Genomic DNA, 23,963 nt, shown 5'->3' on the forward strand with positions numbered 1-23,963 from the left:
TTGGAACATCTGAGCCCTGCTGAGTGACACGCGGCTCCCCGAAGATCGTAAAACCTCCGAACTGGTACCTGAGCCTGCTGAGTGACTCGCGGCTCCCTGAAGATCGTAAGACCTCCGAACTTGTGCTTGAGCCCTGCTGAGTGACTCGCGGCTCCCTGAAGATCGTAAGACCTCCGAACTTGTGCTTGAGCCCTGCTGAGTGACTCGCGGCTCCCTGAAGATCGTAAGACCTCCGAACTTGTGCTTGAGCCTGCTGAGTGACTCGCGGCTCCCCCAGACTCTCTTTGGTCCCGCCGGACCCCACGACGACAAGCGTATCCCCCAGCTCGAGGATTGTGAGCTGTGCGCCGGGTACGCTCCTGCATTTGATCCATATCCCCCCAAAGACTGTCCCGCTACCTCCTACCCCCGCCAAGACTCTGTGAGTCCACGCTCTGCTTGTAAATATCTGCCTTGCTGATCATAAAGATCCTACCACTTCGATTTGATAAAGCTTGAATCCTAAGAACCCTCGGTGTGGTGTCTCTTTGTCGTGTGGTGCCGAGTGTACGATCCAAGATACGAGATTCCTCCCCTGCGGAATCTCCCGCCAGTGCCCGGCTACGATACTTTGAGGGTGGGTCTCAGGACAGTCAGGGCCCCCTCCGGGCCCCTCTGAGGTCGCCTTCTAACATTGGTGGCAGCGGTGGGATCCGGGCCCATAACCTAGAGATTGTACCGTGAACGACTGACACACTACCGACAAAGATGGCAGAAGGAAGCGCCATGAGCCCCGCAGAAACCAACACCAACAGGGTGTTCCAGGTGGAACAACTAGAAGAATACACGCACAAAGAACTGAAGCAATTCTGCAAAGAACTTAAAATCGCTACCACCGGTCTCAACACCAAAGAAGATTTGCAGAAAGCACTGAAAGCTTGGGTGGATGCCGGGGCCTCCCGCCCAGAAGGCATGGGGGAGCGACACGACGAAGCAGAACCCACCCAAGGCGAAAGCAGCAGCAATCAGGTGCGAGGCTTCATGCCAGACGGGGGCCTTTCCCCGGAAGAGCTCGCAGACAGAGAGAGAAGTCGCAATCACGAACTCGAGTTAGCCAAACTCAAAATCGAAGGCAAATTGAAATTAGCGGAAAAAAAGCTAGCAGTAGAACAAATGCGCGTACAAGGCGAATTGGAAGAGAAGAAGCTCCAACGGGAGCACGAAGGAAGGAAGCTCCAACTAGAGCACGAACGCAGCTTGAAGGAGATCGAGCTCAAAGCCAGAAACGAGGAAGGGAGGCCCCCGGGGAACCGAGAGGCGGCCTCCCCGGCGGAACAGAAGGTCCACATCCCCAAGGACGTGGTCAAAGAATATTATAAAAATGATGACATTCAACAATGGTTCAGGGCCTACGAGGTCGCCATGACCTCTCATCGGGTCCCGCAGAAGGACTGGGGGGCAGGGCTGTGGGGACGGTTTCTGAGCGAAGGAAGGGACACCCTGCTCGACCTACCCCTCTCCCTGCAGACCTCCTACAGCCACATGAAAGAGGCTCTCCTCACTAGGTACGGCCTCACCCCAGAGATGTACCGTCAGCGATTCCGGGACTGCAGGAAGATCCCGGGCACCACCTGGGTGGAGTATGTAAACTTTTTCAGTCGGGCCTTCGATGGATGGATCAAGGGCAGCAAGGTCACCACCCTCGAGGAACTCACCGACCTCATGTTGTGGGAACACCTGGCGGCGAACTGCTTTGTGGAACTACGCCAGCATCTGCTCGACAGCAAACTCACCGATCCCCGGAAGCTGGCTGTGGAAGCAGACCGCTGGACCAACACCCGGGTCCCCCGGAGCATTGTAGGAGAATACCCCCGAGCCAGTCAGGGACCACCCCGTCAGAGAGGGGGCGGGAACCAGGGAGGGCAGAGAGAGTCCCAGTCGAGTCCCCCGAAGGCCCAACCTCCACCTTTCCCGGCACCCCCCCACCAGTCTCCGGACCCCCCGGGAGACGGGGGCACCGGGTAACCATCACTTGTTTCCGTTGTCAGAGGCCCGGGCACTACGCCAATGACCCGGAGTGCCCCATGGCCCCCCAGGTCCCCCCTGCTGCAAACCCCGCTAGACAGATAGCCAACGTAGCCCTGGGGGAGGAGGTTGAGGACACCGGGGAGTGGGAACCCGCAGCTATGGCCCTAGTATCCCTGGGAGATAGAGAGATGGTCCCTGGTAGCCTCCTGCCCTCCAACACGAAGGAGTATGGGCAGCTCGTCAAGATCAATGGCCACCAAATAGAAGCCCTGCGAGACAACGGGAACAGCATCACCGGTGTCCTCAGGCACTTAGTCCCCGAGGAGCAGATCCTACCCAACGTCTTTTGCCCCGTAATTTCCGCAGATAATAGAGAGAGTATGTGTCAGGTAGCCCTGGTGCCGTTTGAGTGGGGAGGGGTGATAGGTAAACTGAGGGTTGCCGTAAGAACCTCCCAGCCGGTCGACTGCCTCTTAGGGAACGACCTGGAGAGCTCTCCCTGGAAGTACGTCGAGCGCAAGGCCCACCTAGGGATGATGGGACTCCCCGAGTGGGTGTGCGCCACCACCCGATCTATGTCCGCCCGACTCACCCCCCTGGGGGAAGTCGAGGACCCCCCGACCGAGGGAGTCAGAGCAGTCCCCGCCGAGGGTCCTCCCGTCCCCCCATCGGGAGGGTCAGTCGCCAGCGACGAACCCTCACCGTCCGACACCACCCCGGTCCCCGAGTTAGGCGATCTGGCTGAATTGGCCCCGTGGCGCCACGAGGGCCGGCCCACCCGGGAGGAGTTCTGCCGGGAGCAAGCCACCTGTCCTTCCCTGGTCGGACTGCGGCACCAGGCCGAGGGCCAAGCCGCAGGCGACCAAACCGGAACGCACCGAGTTTATTGGGAGAATAACCTCTTGTACAGTGAGCAGAAGTCGGTGGAGCTAGGATCCGGCCGGGTGCTGGTGGTACCCCTACGCTTCCGAGACTTCCTCCTGGGCTTGGCCCACGACGTCCCCCTCGCCGGCCACCTGGGTCAAGACAAAACCTACAGCCGTCTCGTGACTCACTTTTACTGGCCTAGGATGAGAGTAGCTGTAGAAGCCCACTGCAAGTCCTGTCCCACGTGCCAGGCTAGTGGGAAGAGTGGGGGGAAGCGCAAGGCTCCCCTCCAACCCTTCCCGATCGTCAGTACCCCATTCGAACGAGTCGGAATCAACATCGTGGGGCCCCTGGATCCCCCCACCTCCCAAGGTCACCGTTTCATCCTGGTCCTAGTGGATCACGCCACCCGATACCCTGAGGCGATCCCCCTACGCACCGTCACGGCTCCCGTGGTGGGCCGAGCCCTGATGGGGATCTTTTCCCGGGTGGGTTTTCCCCGCGAGGTCGTGAGCGATCGCGACACTAATTTTATCTCAAAATACATGACGTCCCTGTGGCAACAATGTGGGGTGTCCTATAAGTTCACCACCCCGTACCATCCCCAAGGGAACGGCCTAGTGGAAAGGTTTAACCGGACTCTGAAAGGGATGATCAACGGCCTAGAAGAACCCCTCCGGCGTAAGTGGGACGTCCTGCTCCCCTGCCTCCTGTTCGCTTACCGGGAAGTCCCACAGAAATCCTTGGGGTTCAGCCCGTTTGAATTACTATATGGACACCCCGTCCGAGGTCCCCTCAGCTTGGTTAAGGAAGGGTGGGAGGCAGCACCCCAGACCACCCCACGAGATGTGTTCCAATACGTCCTGGCCCTCCGGAACCAGACCAGGAAGTTCCGAGAGCTGGCCGAGGCCAACCTGGAGGCAAGCCAAGAAGAGATGAAGCGCTGGTACGACCAGAATGCCACTCTGGTCGAGTTCCAGCCGGGCCAGCAGGTATGGGTCATGGCCCCCGTGAAGCCTGGCGCCCTCCAGGACAAGTGGACCGGGCCCTTCAAAGTGATTGAGCGGAAGAGTCCAGTCACGTACTTGGTGGACGTCCAGTCGCCCCGGGATCCCCTGCGTGTCCTACACGTGAACCGCCTCAAGCCTCACTTCGTGCGGACAGAACTGAGCCTCCTGCTGGCCACCGATGACGGGGCCGAAGATGAGTCCGATCCCCTCCCGGACCTCCTGTGTGTCAAGGAGAAGGATGGCTCCGTGGAAGGAGTGAACCTCTCCCCATCCCTCACTGACCAGCAACAAGCGGACTGTCGCCAGCTCCTAGGACAATTCTCCGACCTCTTCTCCCTGATCCCCCGAGTCACCGACTGGTGTGTCCATGACGTGGACACCGGGGACAGCCCGCCAGTAAGACACCGAGCCTACCGAGTCCCTGACCGAGTCCGGTCCTGCATTCAAGCCGAAGTCTCGAAGATGTTGACCCTGGGGGTGATCGAGCCATCCGATAGTCCCTGGGCCAGCCCCGTGGTCCTAGTTCCGAAGGCAGCGGCCCCCGGTGTCGCCCCCGAGCTCTGATTCTGCGTGGACTACCGGGGGCTCAATGACGTCACCCGGGCCGATGCCCACCCCATCCCCCGAGCCGACGAGCTCATTGACCGACTCGGGGCGGCCCGGTTCCTCAGCACATTCGACCTCACCTGCGGATACTGGCAGATTGCGCCCACAGAGGAAGCCAAGGAGCGGTCCGCCTTCTCCACCCCAGATGGGCATTATCGCTTCCGCGTAATGCCCTTCGGAATGAAAAATGCCCCGGCCACCTTCCAGCGACTGGTGAATAGGGTCCGGGCCGGGATGGAACAGTTCAGTGCGGCCTATCTAGACGACATCGCCGTTTTCAGTTCCGGATGGAGTGAGCACCTCCAGCACCTCCGGAGAGTGCTAACCGCCCTGCGCCAGGCAGGCCTCACAGTAAAAGCCAGCAAGTGCCAGATTGGGCAAGGATCAGTAGTCTACCTGGGGCACCAGGTCGGGAGTGGTCAGGTCGCCCCTCTACAGCCAAAGATCGACGCCATCCTAGCCTGGGAACCACCCACCACCCAAACGGAGGTCCGAGCCTTCCTGGGCCTCACTGGCTACTACCGAAGATTCATCCGGGGGTATGGCAGCCTGGTTGGCCCCCTCACCGAACTCACATCAAAAAAACAGCCCAAGAGGGTGCAGTGGACGACTGCCTGCCAGGAAGCGTTCGATGCCCTAAAGAAGGCCATGTGCACGGCCCCCGTCCTCCAGGCTCCCGACTACTCCAAGGAGTTTGTAGTCCAGACCGATGCCTCCGAGCATGGCATTGGAGCCGTCCTGTCCCAGGTGAATGACCAAGGCCTAGACCAGCCCATCGCCTTCCTCAGCCGGCGGCTGTTGCCCAGAGAACAGAGGTGGAGCACCATTGAGCGCGAAGCATTTGCCGTAGTCTGGGCCCTCAAGAAGCTGCGTCCTTACCTGTTTGGCACCCATTTCAAAGTCCAAACCGACCATCGGCCCTTGCGATGGCTCATGCAGATGCGAGGAGAAAACCCCAAGCTACTGCGGTGGTCAATCTCCCTCCAGGGGATGGATTTCACCGTAGAACATCGCCCTGGTACGGACCAAGCCAACGCTGACGGCCTCTCCCGGTTCTTCCGCCTCAGCGAAGAGAACCCCCCAAGATGATGGGTAGTTCTCTCCGGCTTTCAGCTGGGGGGGACGCGTGTTAGACCCGGCCTCGTAGCATGGCTCTTCCTGTCCTCACACTACCTAACCTGGTACCTGGGACCCCAAGCACACGGCCCAGCCGATCCTTCCCACCAGAACACACACCCGCGACCCGGGCCTCCCCGTACATGGCCTCTCTCCTTTCGGCCACCCCGGGCACGCGTGCCCACTTCATGCACCAAGATGGCTGCCCGGCCCCAGCACAACCCGGGCCTAGCGGCGCCACTCCGGCTGGAGGACATCACGCTTCCAGGGGATGAGAGAGGGAGGAGCAGTTTCTATCGCACCTCTGAACTCCCCTGGGACGATGGGTTTCGATCGGCCCTCCGGCCTCCCTGAGGGCTGGCTCCACGCCTGCTGGGTGTCTGGGACTCCTCCCGACCCGGCCCTGAAAGGATCAAAAGACAATGGCAGGAAACCTCGACAAGCGACCCCCAGGTGACAAGACCCCTGCCTGCACAGACTCCGGACATCAAAGAGGGGTCGACCTATAACAAGGGGTGCTCTGGGACTGTCCGGCAGATTCGCCTTGGAACATCTGAGCCCTGCTCAGTGACTCGTGGCTCCCCGAAGATCGTAAAACCTCCGAACTGGTACCTGAGCCTGCTGAGTGACTCGCGGCTCCCTGAAGATCGTAAGACCTCCGAACTTGTGCTTGAGCCCTGCTGAGTGACTCGCGGCTCCCTGAAGATCGTAAGACCTCCGAACTTGTGCTTGAGCCCTGCTGAGTGACTCGCGGCTCCCTGAAGATCGTAAGACCTCCGAACTTGTGCTTGAGCCTGCTGAGTGACTCGCGGCTCCCCCAGACTCTCTTTGGTCCCGCCGGACCCCACGACGACAAGCGTATCCCCCAGCTCGAGGATTGTGAGCTGTGCGCCGGGTACGCTCCTGCATTTGATCCATATCCCCCCAAAGACTGTCCCGCTACCTCCTACCCCCGCCAAGACTCTGTGAGTCCACGCTCTGCTTGTAAATATCTGCCTTGCTGATCATAAAGATCCTACCACTTCGATTTGATAAAGCTTGAACCCTAAGAACCCTCGGTGTGGTGTCTCTTTGTCGTGTGGTGCCGAGTGTACGATCCTAGATACGAGATTCCTCCCCTGCGGAATCTCCCGCCAGTGCCCGGCTACGATACTTTGAGGGTGGGTCTCAGGACAGTCAGGGCCCCCTCCGGGCCCCTCTGAGGTCGCCTTCTAACAGTATGTATCAAGAAGTGACAGGCTAAGATAAGTAAAATATTATGCATGTTTTGTTATGTATTGATGTCTGCTTGTAACTAGTTCTATAAGTAGTAGGGATTTAAAATGTCCTGTTGGTCCTACAGGGAAGGGACATGATTTGCAATATCGTGCCCTGGAAATTAGATTGTACATTTGTTTCTAGTAGGGTGAGAGGTTTGACAGTGTGAGCCGTCCAGGACTGAAAATGAAAAGGGATTACTGCTGGTCACAATTGAAGAGGGCATGTTGGCAAGAGTGAGCTTTTCCAAATATATGACAGAGCCCCGCAGACTAAGGAAGCATCAGTAAGTAAACAGAGATAAGTAAACAGAGGTGAGTAAACAGAGGTATGTTATTGGACGTAGGTAAACACACAGGTCTCAGTGGCAGAATTCAGGAGTCTGTGGTTTGGAGGTTGCCTTGTTCTTCTTGGCACTGACTCTCCAAAGCAGCAACCGCGGGAGGCCGAGGCTAAGGTGAACTCTCCTGATCACTGACTCTCCGCCATTAGAAACCTTAACAACAAAATAAGACTTGACATTTTTCCAAAATCAAGAAAGAGCTCAGCTGCTCCCAGGGATCTGCAGAAACAGTCAGGAGGTCAAGACCAGCAGGGAGGAGGAAGCTCTGAGAGGGGCAGGCCGTAGGAGGCTGGCTCAGTATACGGTGAGCACCTATGGGTGAGGCACTGCGCACAGAGTCCAGGCAACTCTTAGTGACAGTATAGTGGCCCCTGATAACCAAAGCTCTCAAGGGGCAGCTGTGGAGAGCAGTCCAGGCTTATTCAGGAGGGTGTAAAGCGGGTACATTACCACAGTCAGACAGCGAAGCTTACACACAAGAAAGAACCACACCAGTGTTAGAAAATACCTTGCATTTAAAATACACCAACACTTAAACTACTTTGGTATATCTCCTACCTGGAGAACTCAATACACATAGAAATATACTTCAAAATTAAGAGTAACTTTCGAACAATCTCGCAGCTCCCTTTCTGGTTAAGATTGTAGAAAAGCACACTAGCAGAATATTGTCAAATTTTCTAGACTCTAATCAACTACTTGAACCAGAGCAGATGGGCTTTACACCAGCCCATGGCACTGAGGCAGCCCTAATTATGGCAACAGATGAACGAAGGAGGCTTGTTGAAGGGGAACAATCAGCAGTCCTGATTTTATTAGACCTGTCAGCGGCATTTGACACAGTCAACCACCGAATCTTACTCAACATATTAAAAGAGATATGGGTGGAAGGCACCTTCCTAAAGTGGACTGAATCTTGTCTATCAGAGAGTTGGCAAGCTATCCCTGCTAACCCTAATTACATTTTTCGGGTTGTCTTTCATAAATTATGCAGATGACAGCCAATTAATTATATCTCTGGACAATGACCTGAGCCAGTTGGACGATTTCCACGTTTACCTATCAGAAATGGCAAACTGGCTCAGTAATAACACATTAAAAATGAATGGAAGTAAAACAGAATTCCTGTGCTGCTCCCCCAACAAAGTTCCTTACCAACTCCCAGATAACTTCTGGCCTTGGACAAAAGCCGCAGATCTAATGCGATCGGTGCGCAAATTAGGAGTTCAGATACATACGAAACTCTCTATGGAAACTCACGTTAATAAGACAGTGGCTACCTGTCATGGTCTTATAAGTAACTAAAGGAAAATTGTTCCCTTGCTGCCACAGCCAGCAAGAAAGCCGGCGGTGCAGTGTACAATTGTAAGCAGGATTGAATACTGTAATGCCCTCCTTCTGGAAATCCCAGATTATCTGCTCAAAAGACTCCTTAGAACACAGGTAACGGCTGCTAAAATAGCCCTAAATAAACCCTCGATTGATTTTGTAAAAGATACATTACCAGAACTCCCCTGGCTACCAGTGAAAGAGAGGCATCTTTAAAGCGATGTTCATAGTCCAATCAGCCTTAAATGGATCAGGACCCAGACTCCTACAGGATAAATTTACCTACTATAAACCGGCAATGAGGCTGAGTTCGCCGTCAGCAAACCTTGTACATGTAACCAGGTTTAGGAAAACCAGGGTATGAGGGGGAGCTTTCAAGGTAAGGCAGCACAAGCCTGGAATAAGCTGCCTATCTCCCTTACAACAATTAGAGATCTACTTACTTTCAGGAAGCAGCTAAAAACTTGACTCTATCCTAAATAAATGTAGAGTGGAGTCTGTACCCACTCAATGGCGAAAAATGGTTTTCCCAGCCTTCTGATCTTTCGGATAAACTCTGCTAGCACCAAGATGCCTGCCAGGTGTACGGTGCGGTCTACTAATGCATAATAATAATAAAACAGGTAAGTAAAGCACATAAAACATATGAGCCCCCATGGGGGGGCAAACCATATACTAAGAAAATGGAATGCGAGGTGAGTATCAAAACAGGACTAACAACCGAAGAACTAGAGACCAGGGTAGCACAGAACCACCACAGGTAAGTAACTAAGCGTTGCTATGCACCCGTGTGGATAGGTGATACCCCCGGTAAGTGTTCATAGGATAACCTGGGTAAGTCGCGGTTGGAGTTTTACGGATTCAGGACACTTCCCAGTGGATCCTGAGGAAACCCTTTGAAAACAGGAAGGTTGGAGGACACCCCCACCAATGGATACCCAGAAGACCAGGATACCTACACCAGGGAGCTCAGGTGCATAGGTGCAAAGTGGTGGCAGAACCGCCAGGTGACTTCAAGGGGGAACCTTGGAGGTCCAGCTGCTACAGAGTTTCGTGGGACTGGTGGGTGGAACCCAAATATGGGTTCCAGATGAGGAGTACCTGCAAAAAGACGGGGCAGAGTGCACACCACCCAGAGGTGTCCAAGTGGAACAGGAGCACAATGCCAGCCATTGTAGGAGGTACTATGCTGTAGCACTGAGGTCTTGAAGATGCAGCTGTGGAGCCCAGGCCATGTTGCAGAAGCACAGAAGACATCCAAAGCTGTTCCACATTGGTTGTTGAAATGCAGGAAGGTCAGAGGCCGGCAGGATCACCAACAAGCCTTGGAAAACACAACAGATGTGGTGCACAAAAAGGTGCTGTATTGCAGTCCAGCAAAGTCTGAGGAACTCACACCACAAATGTAAGTCAGGACAAGCCCTCAGCCAGCAGGAGAGTCAAGAGGAATTAATGGAGACCCCAGGAGTACCCTCTGGTGGCAGGCACAGGGGGGCCTCATCAACGGACAGAAGATGGAGGCTTATGTCGCAGGAGAAGTGGTAAGGACAACACTCTTGGAGCTGTATGATGCCTGAGACTGGGTCTTCTTGGAGCCTGAAGATCTTTAGTCAGGACAGCCAACAAGTCTTGGCAATGGCAAACAGACATGGTGCACAGGGATGCGGTTCCGGTAGGCTGGAGAGGGATTGCAGTCTCCCAAGTTGCAGAGAAGACAGGTCAGGCCTCTGGAGAGCCAACAAACCACCACCTGTGTTGCAGAGCCGGATGTTGTCCATGGCACAGCAGGATCCACAAGTCGTTTGTCGCCGTCGAGGTGCCTGCGGATGCAGAGGAGTGACTCCTTCACTCCAAGGGAGATTCCTTCTTGCTATCTTTGTGCAGGCAGAGTCCTTGGTGACTCTGGAGGATGCACAGCCACAGAATTTGTAGAACTTGGAAAAGCACAGAGACGAAGTTGCAGCAGGAGTCTTCCTATGAGAGGCAGCCTTGTCTTGATTCATGGCTCAGTTCAAGCAGCAGAGGTTGGTGCCCAACAGCGGAAGAGTCTTGGGACACATCTTCAGGGGAAGCCAGTCGGTGCTTGAAGACAAAGTCCGGATGAACCTAAGGATCCATCCTCAGGGGAGCCTTTAAGTATCCCAGAAAGGGGGTAGGACGACGTTTGCTGTGACCCACCTATCAGGAGGGGTCAGGGATGCTACTCTGGTGAACTGACCAGTCAGATGCTCCAATGGGCCTCTGCCAATCTAAGTTTCAAGATGGCAGAATCAAGTGCCACCTGGTGGACCTCTGGGCACCTCACACAGGAGGAGCTGGGCACGGGGGTGAACACTCTCCTGTCCTTAGTGTAGTTTTGCACCAGAGCTGGAGCCAAGGGCTCCCGGACTGGGCAAAACCGGTTTATGCATGGAGGGCACCAAATGTGCCCTTCAAAGCAATCCAGAGGCTCTCTGGAGCACCCCCACCCTAGCCTAGGACACCTATTTCTAAAGGAGAGGTGGTCACACCTCTCCTGAACAGGAAATCCTTTGTTCTGCCTCTCCCTGTTCGAGTTAAGCTCAGCAACAGAAGGGCAGAACAGTGCCAGGGTCATTTGTTTCTTATGCCTTGGGTAGGCAGCAGCACTGGCTTGAATGCAGACCCTGCAAGGCTGCCGAGGTAGACATAGGGGGGGGGGGGGGGGTGTCCTTTAAGGACAATGGTATCATGCAACTAACACTGGAATCAGTGTTTTTGCATGATTTCAACATGTTTGATAACAAACATGATCGAGTTTGGTGAAGCCATTATGTAGTTGGACATCTCTACTTGACCAGTGTCAACTACCTACCTTAAAATGTTGTCTAGTGGTTGGCAGGCACCAGTATGTCATGGGCCTGCCACCGCAAACGCGCAGCGGTCGAAGTGGAAGCTAGGCTGCTTGTCAATTTTACTGAATTACACTATCTTGCTTTAAAAATTGCACTGCCGAATTTTAAATCTTAAATTCTTTTTATTTTTGCTTGGGGGAATAGATTAGAATTCCATATTGGGAAAGTCACCTTGAATTTGATACTGCCTGATGTTATATATTAATTCACTGTAATGGTTGCTCGGGTGGAACAGAACTAAATGTACCATTGGGAAACGTTTACCTTGAATTCGTTTGTGATCGTGTTAATGCTCAGATCACTGTTTCTCCCGTGTTTATTTTAGGCATTGTCAACCCGGTTGTTATCCTCAATTTGCACTTTGCACTTTATTCCTCTTCTTCCGGGTGGAGGAAGCCGTGTTCCGGGCAACATTTTGTGTGCTGCTGCGTTGTAGCGGTTGGCAGGCACCAGTATTTGATGGGCCTGCCACAGCCGACGCACAGCGGATGCGTGCAGCAGGTGCGCCGCTGATGTGCCAATGGCGCGCCAAAGGCAAGCCCCTCTGCACCCGTCCACACCTGGAACACAGCCCGCGCCAGCCATGCTGCCCATTTAACAACAGGTATCATTAGGTCGGCAACCTTTTTAAAATCTCCTAATACTGAGAATAAACGTGATACTCGCTTGTTGCCTAGGAGGATTAGGGGGACTCTAACCTGCATTAAGTGTAAAATAACATTAAGGTCCCCGGATACCAGCTCAGCCCTCTGCTCTTTTGTAAAGGGAGGACTCAATGATGCTCGCTCTCTTTGAAGCATGCTCTAGGCATCAATGAAATGATTACTGAAATGCAGTTGGACTTTACGTTTATTACAGAATCATGGCTTAAGGAGTGGTGCAACCCTGATATTGCACTAGCCCTCCCGCCACACTACGCCATTAGTAGACGGGATAGAAAGAAGGCAAGGGGCGGAGGAATGGTCATCATTCACCATGATTCCTACCACTGCACACAGTTTGACCTTCCCTGCCTGAGGGGAGAGAAGCTTGGGATTTTACTAGAGGGTAAATGGCTCCACCTCCTTTACCGGGGGTCTGAAATATCGTCCCCGGGCCCTAATAAAGAATTCCTGGATACATTAGGAGATACGGACATCTTATCCCACGTTACTCAAATTTTATGGCTTTAGGTGATTTTAATCTTCATTTGGAATGTCGGACAGAGCGAAGAGTGGCAAACTTTCTCGACATATTACAAATCTTAGGGCTCTACCAGCTGGTCCCATGCCAGACTCATGAGGCAGGACATACCGTTGACGGGGTTTGCTCCAACTTTCGTTCTCTAATAGTTAATTCCTCAATTCCCCAAGTGTGGTCGGATCATCAGCTGATCCCTTTTAACATCAACCTTTGTTTGGGGAAAAGACCTTCCAGGTTTGCCAATTGAAGCTCATTACTGCGTTGTAAATGGGCGAAGATGATAGCTAACCCAGAGATGCCTTACATAGCGCAAACCTCTATACTATCCACATCAGGAAATACGGTAGACGACTCCCGCCATTTTGACGCATGTTTCACATCTATCAGCAATGAATTAGCACCGATAGGCAATGCAGCACCAAACATACTCCCAAAATGTCAGCCCCTTGGTACACGCTGGCATTAGTCGAGCTTCGCCTTCAATGCAAAACCCTGGAACATCATTCAAGAAGAGGTTATGAAGCAGAAGAACAGAACAGGTTTAAATCAGCCTGGGAAAAAAAGCATCAACAAATCACGTCTGCAAAAAAAGAGTATTTCTCAAAAATAATATTAGATGCCAAGCAGAATCTCAAAAAACATTTCTCGATACTAAAATCCTTCACCAATCCAAAAACACTAGTTAAGGATATCCCGCCATCTCAGATTTTATGTGACCAGGTCTCAGCCTTCTTCGAGGAAAAATTCACAATATTCAAAAAGAATTCAGCGCGTCCTCTACACCCTTACAGGATCTAGAATTAGATCCTACTTACAGAGGGCCGTCACTCAAGGCCTTTGATAGACTTTCACTGGAGCAGTCACACCAAGCTATTCTTTCGTAAATATCTGGGTTCACTTTTCATGCTTGCCCCCCTGCAGTGCTTCATAAGATTGTAGAGATCATTAATCCAGTCATTAATAACATAATTCATTCCTCGCTAGCCACAGCAACTGTTCCCCAGGAATGGAAACTGGCAGTGGTTAATCCACTCCAGAATAAACAGGTCAAGGACCCATCCACGCTCTCCAACCTCCGCCCCTTTTCATTACTTCCCATCCTTGGCAAGATTGCAGAAGGATTTGCCAATAGGCAGTTATCTGGTTTCCTAGAAGAGGCCAAAATGATTTATCCTCCTCAATCAGGATTTAGACATAGACACTCAACAGGATCTGCTCTACTAGAGGTGGTGGATACACTGAAACTCACGTTGGACATCGGAAAGAATGCCGCGATGATCCTATTAGATCTGCCTGCTGCTTTCGATACCATCTCTCGTAATATCCTACTATCTCGAATGAAACATTGCGGCCTATAAGAGACGGTCTTAGCTTGGATACAATTCTTTCCATACAGTCGTGGGCAAATGGTGGCCTTAGGCCCGTTCCTTTGAAAAGAACACATCCTTTCGACTGGTGTGCCACAGGGCTCCTCCCTGAGCCCCCTTTTGTTCAACATCTGCATGGCCCCACTAAGATCATTATTCTCTTCATTCCAAATTGAAATATCTCATTCGCTGATGACACTCAGCTTATCTTAGTCTTAGATAAGGACTCAAATGACTCAGAACAGAACTTCAAGCAATGCTTATCAGAGGTCATTCAGGGGATGTCCTCCAACCACCTGAAATGTAATACAGATAAGACTGAGATAAAGTTAAAATGTAAAGACAATCCTTTCAGTCCAGTTAAATGGTGGCCAGAAGACATACCTGCCCCACCCCCCAATACAGTGGAAGTAGTCAAGAACCTTGGGGTTAAATTTGACACTACTCTTTGGTTCCGGCCACAGGCTTTGGCAGTGGCAGGGATGTGTTTTAACTTAATGAAATCACTAAAAACAATATTTGATCTCATCTCCTTTACTGCAAGGAAAACAGTAGCAGTAGCTCTGATCTTATCTAGACTGGACTACTGTAATAGCCTCTATGCTGGGGTAATGAAACTGGTGTTAAAAAAGCTACAGATGGCTTAACACACAGCTGCTCGGCTAGTTTTTAAACTTCCCTCTCGCTTCTCGGCTAAGGGAACCCTTAAAACTCTTCATTGGCTACCGATCCACAAAAGATTTTATTCAAGGTCCTTTTAATTACCTTTAGAGCGTTTAGGAAATCAGGATAACCATAATTAACTGCTAGGTTTACACTTTATGTCACCATCAGAACACTCATATCCTCCTCAGCCAATCTGTTTACCCCCCCCCCATTCTGACTTAAATCTAGAGAAGGAAAATCCCTGGCAAACCTAGAAACTAGAGCTTGGAACCGACTGCCCCTACATCTAAGACTGCTGGAGTCAGAAACGCTCATCAGCAAGACTCTCAAGACTTGGATTGTCACAGCTCCTGACTCGCTCTGTCTCTCTTTGGTGTAATCTATAAGGGTCTGACAGCTCTGCTTATTTCTGCATAGCGCCAAGATGCTCCTCCGGGAGTGATGGTTTGCGCTTTATAAATGTATTGGGGAGAGGAGCTGGCCTAACGGCTAGAGCAGTCGACCTCGAATCTGGGGAACTGGGTTTGAGTCTCGGCAATGACGCTGAACATCCTGTGATTCTGGGGAAATAACTTAATCTCCCCGTGCCTAACAAAAATGAATGTGTCCTCATGTAATGCAACTGGTACTATGTAAAGTGCTCTGATACCCGATTCAGGTCACGTTTGCGCTATACAAAACTCTGTAATATAAAAAAAAAAATCAAATCAAATTAAACAATGGCGCCCCCGCACTAACAAAGCCAGAGAATGGGGTTTGTAGGGTGTCTCTACTTGTGCAGGGACACCCACACACCTAGAACTGTGCACGCTGACCTTGGACTGAAGGGTCTACCTCAGGGGTGACATATAGGTTTTAAGTGCAGTGTCCGGGATATAAGGAATACCTTAAAGCTCAAGTTAAAGGTGCATGCAGCATTTCATGTACGCTATAACAGCAGACCTGCAGGCACAGTATGCATGGGCTTCCATAGGGGGCATAATACATGCTGCAGCCCATGGGAGACACATACTAGGGACTTGCAGGGGTACACCAGTATACCAACTGTGGGGTGTACAAGGTACTTACCAGTAAATTGAGGAGAGAGTGCACAGACACTGGGGTCATGATTAGCAGAATCCGAGCGTACTATAGTCAAAACACACTGACACCAGGCAACAAGTTTGAGTAACTATGTCAGAAAGATCCTACTTTTCTATACAGGCCTCAACAGGACATTCTCCATGTCTTCCTTCTGGGGTGATTCATACTCTGAGGGGTACAGATCTCAATAGCACACCCTCCCTTCCTTCCTTCTGAGGTGGTGGATACTCTTGGGGTTGCAGATCTCAACAGTACACCCCCTTCCTTCCTTCATTCTGGGGTGATGGATACTCTGAGGGGTGCAGGTCTCAACATTACACCCTCCCTTCCTTCCTTCTGGGGTGATGGATACTCTAAGGGGTGCTGATCTCAACAGTACACCCCTCCCTTCCTTCCTTCTGGGGCAATGGATACTCTGAGTGGTGCAGGTCTCAACATTACACCCTCCCTTCCATCCTTCTGGTGTGATGGATACTCTGAGGGGTGCAGGTCTCAACATTACACCCTCCCTTCCATCCTTCTGGTGTGATGGATACTCTGAGGGGTGCAGGTCTCAACATTACACCCTCCCTTCCTTCCTTCTGGGGTGATGGATACTCTAAGGGGTGCTGATCTCAACAGTACACCCCTCCCTTTCTTCCTTCTGGGGCAATGGATACTCTGAGTGGTGCAGGTCTCAACATTACACCCCCCCTTCCATCCTTCTGGGGCAATGGATACTCTGAGTGGTGCAGGTCTCAACATTACACCCTCCCTTCCTTCCTTCTGGGGCGATGGATACTCTGAGGGGTGCAGGTCTCAATGTAACACTCTCCCTTCCTTCCTTCCTTCCTTCTGAGGTGATGGATACTTCGAGGGTGCAGATCTCAACAATACCCATGCCTTCCTTCCTTCTGGGGTGATGGATAGGCTGAGGGGTGCAGAACTCAACAGTACACCTGCTCCCTTCCTTCCTTTTGGGGCGATGGATACTCTGAGGTGTGCAGATCTCAACAGGACACCCACCTCCATTTCTTCTGCATTGTCAGTCAGTCAGTCAATTATCTTGATTCGATTATTAAAAATCATAAAAGAACGAGCAAAAATACATATCACCATTTCATCTGATCACAAATTATTACATACAATTAAACCAAAAAACACTAAATGTTTACAATAAAACATGCATAAATATTTAAAAAAAATAAAAAGAAGGGTTTGTTAAAACACAACGCGTTCAGAAAAAGGAGTAAAAAGAGAGGAAATTCATTTTTCAGAGATAAAGTGCCTATGCCTTGTACGGTGCTTATTTAAGCGTGCTCCTGCAACTAGAAAACTAGCGACAGAAAAAGCTACTTTCGTATCAGAAAGAAGTTGCAAAAACATCAAAGCTGGTTTTACCTGAATAAAGCCCTGATTGCGTAGAATAGGGAGCAAATATCTTTTTCTAATCTCAGTATAATGACCACAGAACATGACGAAATGCATCGTGTCCTGTGTTGAAAAATGATCACAGTCACATGGTTCAGCGTCATCGGGCCTAGACCAGGTTCTGAAATTCCCCAATATAAAGTGAATTAAATCAAATCGGAATCTCGTTAGGAGAAAGCGGTGGTAAGGTTTTGTTACCGAAAAAAGGTATGTTTCCATTCCAGGAACAGAGGAAAGCATACAGCGTTTCCTTACCATGGTTTTTTTTAGCTCTACTGCTTCCCTCTCCAGGGCATATAAATTTGTCAGAGTGTTTTTGACTAAATTTAAATCTTCATAGGTTATACCATCTGGGGATGAGAAGAGCTTCGGGCGGCCTGCTAAAATAAGCTGGGTTTTCACGTATCTTAGCCATGGGATGTTAAGGGCCCTGTCCAGGGCTAGGCAGTCTTTTAAAATAATGTGATTTAGTGTAAGCTCCTGGTTAAGCCAGGTTTTTAACCAGCCAATCACTGGGGCTAATTTTAGGGTGTCAGATATATAGCCCAAACCTACCTCTGTGTGCAATGCAAAGGTCGGGGTTGATTGGGGAACAGAAAGCAGAGATCTCAAAAATTTGTTCTCTACGTTCTGTATTTTGGTAGAGCTAGTGTATCCCCAAACAACGGAGCCATACTGAGCGACTGACAGACATTTTGCTTTATAGACTTTAATTATACTTTCCATGGGACGGGCGCCCAGTTTTTTGGCAAAGCCTAGCAGCCCTGCGGCCGCTCTAGCAACAGCGCTGCTTTTGGCCAAAAGCTGGGGGCCCCAGGTACCCTTTTCATCGAAAATCACCCCTAGGTATGGAAAGGAAGGGACTCTCTTAACCTCCTTCCCTGCGCAATAGAATGTTAACAACTTTTTTTTTCTACCTGCGGATCAAGCAATCATTACATGTGATTTTTCTGTGTTAATTTTCATGTCCAGAGATGACATAAAAGCTCCAAAAGATAAAAGAAGTTTATTCATCGCAACTCCAGAGCGTGCTAAAAGAACAGCGTCATCCGCGTACAGGAGGACGGGTATCTTTGTCTCGCCTGCACGCGGAATGTCACTATGTGATGTTATCATTTCTGCCTCGAGGTCATTAATATATAGAATGAAGAGGAGGGGGGCAAGTATACACCCTTGCCTAACCCCCCTCTCTGACCTAAAATGACAAGTACATCTTCCTTCCCTAGTGACTCTAACTGAGGTCATAAGGTCCCTATGTAACTCAGCTAAGTAATCGACCAAGGGGGGATCAAAGCCCATGGCCAAAAGGATCCCCCACAGCCTTGACCTGTTAACCAGGTCAAAAGCTGAGGAGAGGTCCATACAGGCCATGTACAAAGAGCCGCCCCTGGCGACCACATATTTATTTAAAATTAATTCTAGGTTTAGGCACTGATCTAAGGTTCCTCTATTGGCTCTAAAGCCATATTGTGCGTTAGATAAAATACCCTTACTTTCTAAAATCAAGGTTAATCTACCTAGGAGGACTCTCCCCAGAATTTTAACACTCGAGTCAATGAGAGAGATTGGCCTATAGCAAGCCGGATCTGTCCTCTGTCCTTTCTTAAAGATTGTCACAATGGTCGAAGTTGCCCAGGTAGAGGGGAAAATAAATTCCCATGTGGCATTAAAAATATTAGTTAAGATCTTTGAGCTAAGTTCGGGGGCGGTCTTAAAAAAGTCTGCAGGGACCCCATCTGGCCCCGGTGCCTTTTTACAGAGTGTATCTTTAATTGCTTGTTTCACCTCATCCTGAGTGAAGGGAGAGATACGAGTTAATGGTTTTGGTAGGGGTTCTTCACATTCAGTGGTAGTATGAATTTGACTATAAATATTACTGAAATGTGTTACCCACTGTTCATCTGGGATAATACAGTCAGCTCTCTGGTTATCTAGTCCCACAAAATACGGGTGATTTATAACTGCCCAGAATTTAGCACTATCTTTCTGTATCTCGGGCAGTAACAAATCATTCCAGGCCTCGTCTTTTATCTCAGATTTCCTCTTCCTAATAGCTAAGTTATAATGTTTCCTCAGTGACGCTATCAATACTCTGTCTCTAGGTTTACACTTTAGGGCTTTAAGAAGAGTTGAATGAGCCTTAGAACAGTTTGCGTCAAACCATTTGGGGCCCTTGAGTTTATTAGACTTTGCCTTTATGGTCAAATCTAAGTTAACTTGATGACAAATAACACTAAAGGCCTCGACCAAAGTAACACTCGGGTTTTTGTCATCTAAACAGATGGCAATTTCACCGGCAACTTTGGCCGTGGTTTCCTGAAAGAAAGTTATTGGAGTAACTTGGCCCCATTTAAGCCTCCGGTTTTGGTCTCTTAGCACAAGATCTGTCGCACACAATGTGTCCGTCTTCCTGTTTCCCAGGACTTCTTGAGATAAAACCTCTAAAATCACAGGGTTGTGGTCACTAAAAACAGAAGTTTCTACCTTATAAACAAATATTTCAGGTAGAACTTTTGAAGAAACAAAAATATAATCAATAATAGTGTCAGAATCATTGCCCACATATGTTGGTAACCTCAAATCATTTGAGCAGGCACCAAATTCATAGAGGTTGAGGGTAGCCAAGAGCGATTCCAAAACCTCTCCGCTTGAGGTGTGTTCAAAATGCGGAGAGGAAGAATAAGGAAAGAATTTCTCACTTTCTCTCTGGCAGCCTGCCTGGCAAGGATGAATATTAAAATCTCCCATAAGGATCACCTCGTGCGCGTAACAACTTTTCTCAATAAGGGTGGATAAAAGATCCTCTAGGGATAACAAATGCTCGTTAGGGAATTGACTGGTCGGAGAATTATAAAAATTAACAAGTAAAATGGAGTTACAATTTGATAAAGTCAGTTCGACCGCTAAGCAATTTTTTGACTTGGTCTTAATATGTCTAGGTTTACCTTTGACGTCAAGTGAAATGTATACAGCCAACCCACCCCTTGCTCTTCCTGCTCTACTAGGAACTGCAGGTACAAAAAAATTAGAATAGCCGTCTAAGGCCAAGCAATCTAACGTTTCCCAAGTTTCCTGAAAAGCAAGGATGTCATAATTCCTAATTTTGTCCAACCAGATTTTATCTTTAAATTTGGGTCTTAGCCCCGCAATATTCCAGCTCATAAATCTGCAGGCCCTGGCTCCTGCGGAGGACTGAGCTGATAAACCAAAAGCAGAAAGTGGTCCCTTTGCGTCATTAACGTGATTTGGCAAAAGTCAATCGTTGTGGTCCATAAAAGAAAGTGGCGCAAAGCGGTTAAACAGTTCTAAAGGCTGTGTAACGGGGTTAAGCATAAAAGGTTGATGACGGTGAACTGAGACGTTATTCCTTAAATCTTGTTCCCAACTGGAGTGAAAATTCCAGTTGGTATTCCTCTCTGAAGCAGGAGTCCTTGGGAAAGATACGTTCCGCTGTTCCCCATAAAAAAAATTCAGAGTAAGGGGAACCACGGTACCTTGTCTTCGTTGGGGAGGAAAGATATTTGCAAGAATGTTAGGAAGAACATGTTGATTTGAAAAGCTCACAGCCACACAGTCACCTTTAAATCTTTTTGGGCGGTTTCCCAGCCAAGGAACCCTAGTTACTGATTTAATTACGCTTGCTAGGTGATGCTGTCCCCCTGGAGCTAGCCGCACTTTAACGGTTAGCCAATGCAGGGCTTTGCTACGTAGTGAATTAGAACTTTCCACCGTACCTCTTTCCAGCGGAGGAACATTTGCGAGGACTAAGACCACAGGTGTGGCTTCAACAATAAATTGCAGTGGATCCGTTGTGAAAATTTCGGCTTGTTCTTGTGTTTGTACTGGGGGAATGTTGGCCGGAGAGGTTGGATTTATTGAAGGACGTGGTAACACGGGACCCTCAATGGGAGCGGTCAAGGATAATGGCGAAGGGTTCGCTCCAAGCAGTTCATTTCCTTCACCAGCCCCCAAATCATTTCCGGTGTTGACTCCCCTGGGATTATTGCCTAAACTAGTCACTAACGTAGTTATATTTTCAATGCCACTTGCAACAATATTTTGACGACCTCCCAGCTTCTTAACCTCTGCTTGCAATTTATCAATCTTGGATATGAGAGGTTTAACAATGGAGTTAATTTTAATCTCAATAAGGTCTACGATTTTATCGAGAAGGGCTTCTTCAGTAGGACAGGTAGAATAGTCCTCGACGTGAGTCATTTGTGTACATTTTGGAATGTTAGCCCTCTTCCATTTAGTCCCTGAGCGTAGCCCACCCCGCTTTAGAGGAATCTTAGTGCATTGTCGCTTGGGTCTGGCTACATGACCTATAGTGGATTGATCGAGAACAGACACCTGAGACTGTGTATCTTGATCTGAATCTATATTATTGTAGTTATCTGCATTGCCCTCAACGGGCAAGCCATCAGAAGCCGGGATTACATTATCCGGGGTGTCTGGTGTAACTTGGGAAACAATGTCATCGATCGTGGCTGCACTAAAAACGTCTTGCGTAAAAATTTCATCAGTCAAAGTAGTAACAAGTGTAGGTGGGGACAGGCAGAGCAAATCAGGAGATTGGCTCAGCCCCAAAGACTCCCTCCTTTGCATATTGATCTTCTGTACGGTCTGAACTAGATAGTTGTTAATCTTGTTTTGTTGAACTCCAGTAATTTTTTTAGGCATGACTTACAATATAACGCAAATTAGGGAAGAACACATAAACAAATGTACGTAAGATTATATATCAGCTAGGCTTACGCGACACAGAATGTCGACGATGACTCCTGTAGCGGTTCTGGCCCTGCCCCTGCCTCCTCCTGCCGATGAGGGCCGTAGAGGGCCCGCCCTTTGCCCGGGCTTCGCCCCGGGCGTCCCGCGAAGCGAGCCTCTCTGAGCTTTATTTCCGCCTCCTGGCGCGTCAGAGCCGCGCGCCGCCGCTGGTGCTGCCGAGAGTTGTGGACCCGGGGCGGCGACGCGGAAGTTGGAGCTCCCTGCTGCTGCGAGGACTGCCCCTGACTCTTGGCGGTGGCGGCGAAGTAATGGCGTGGCGTGATGCAGGTAAGAATCCTGCTGCGTTGCTGCTTTTCCCCCTGGCTCCGCCGGCCTCTCTGAGCTTTATTTCCGCCTCCTGGCGCGTCAGAGCCGCGCGCCGCCGCTGGTGCTGCCGGGAGTTGTGGACCCGGGGCGGCGACGCGGAAGTTGGAGCTCCCTGCTGCTGCGAGGACTGCCCCTGACTCTTGGCGGTGGCGGCGAAGTAATGGCGTGGCGTGATGCAGGTAAGAATCCTGCTGCGTTGCTGCTTTTCTTCTGCATTGATGGATACTTTGAGGGGTGCAGATTTCAACAGTACACCCATGCGCGTTTTCACCAATAACACACCACCTCACTTGGTCCCCATTAATTGTCCTTCTACTCCTTTGTTGATTCTTTCCAATTCCTCTCCTTCATTGTTCTATTGATTGTTTGTTCTTCCGTAATTATATTTATATTTACTCATATATTACTCTACTAGGAGTTGTATAAAATGTGATGATGCTTGTTCATGCCTTATCCATTCTAAAGCCATAACGTTATATGTATGATTGTCATTCTATTACAACAATGCATAATTCACCCTCTTAAGATGGCCGCCATGGTCCCCGTTATTGTCCGTTTACTCTTTTTGCTGACTCAGCCCTTGCACGGCCCACCCATGCGCGTTTTCACCTATAACACACCACCTCACTCGGTCCTCGTTAGCTGACGTATTTACGGAATACTGCTCTCCGCACTGCCGGATCTCTACAACATTGAATTAACACTGGTGAGTTTTTTCCTCCCTCGGCTCATAATGCGGTAACCACTCGCACGCCTTCCTATACTTATGTACCTTTCCCTTCCGTGTAGTGTAGCCTAGGAGTCTATCCCGACCTCCGTTCCTCTCAACTTAACAAGACAAGGCTATCCACGCCTTCGCCCTTCTGCTACGCCACACGGCTGCAGCGAACAGTAAGTCTTTTTTTCCCCTACACGGTAAATTCCCCACCGCTCGACCCGCCCTGGCTCTAATTTAATCCTTGTTTCATTTCTAGACACTGTCCCTGATTCCACCGCTGCTGCGGTAAGCAAAACGTTTGCCATCCTTGTGGTTTAATCTCACTACTCTCCACTCTAGGTTTTCACGAGCATGCCACAGGCATATCTCACTCGTTGTCCCAGTAACCGCGCCAACAATGTCCAGTATGAGCACACGAATTGTTGTTATTATATCACTACACAATTACTCGCCCGGCAAAATGGCATGTGTCCATAGCACACCTCGTGGCTGATTCTAACTTTACAATGTTAAACTTGTGAATCACATATCGTTCTTTGCCAACAGCTAGAATTGACATTGTTTAGAAATTTAAGCCGTGCATCCACCTAATACGCCTTAGTCTGCAACTAATCCATAATTCAATTGTCTCTGTACATGCCTCAGTTTACTTCTCCTTCATTGAAATTACTATTGGCAATTTGTATATTAAATATAGGTTTTAAGTTGTCACCCCTCTTATATCTTGACTCTCATGATTCCCTTATGTCCTAACCTTAATATCTTCTCCCTCTTCCTTCACCTTCCTCCTCCAGGTTATTCAGGTTATACCTTACAGGCATTATTTTTTTCTGTCCTGATGATGATCCTTGCATTTCCCTAAAAGGATCGAAACGCCGTCGACACCTACAAATACCCTATATGTTGTAAAATATCAATTGTGATACATAAGGGTATTGGTTGAATTGTTTGTTTCTCCATTTTTCAGTTATTTATAACAAACTTTGCTTCATGCCTGAACCTTCTGTTGTTTGTTTTGTGTGCTTTGATGTT

This window comes from Triturus cristatus, chromosome 10 (assembly GCF_964204655.1).
Source record: "Triturus cristatus chromosome 10, aTriCri1.1, whole genome shotgun sequence".
Classification (NCBI taxonomy): domain Eukaryota; kingdom Metazoa; phylum Chordata; class Amphibia; order Caudata; family Salamandridae; genus Triturus; species Triturus cristatus.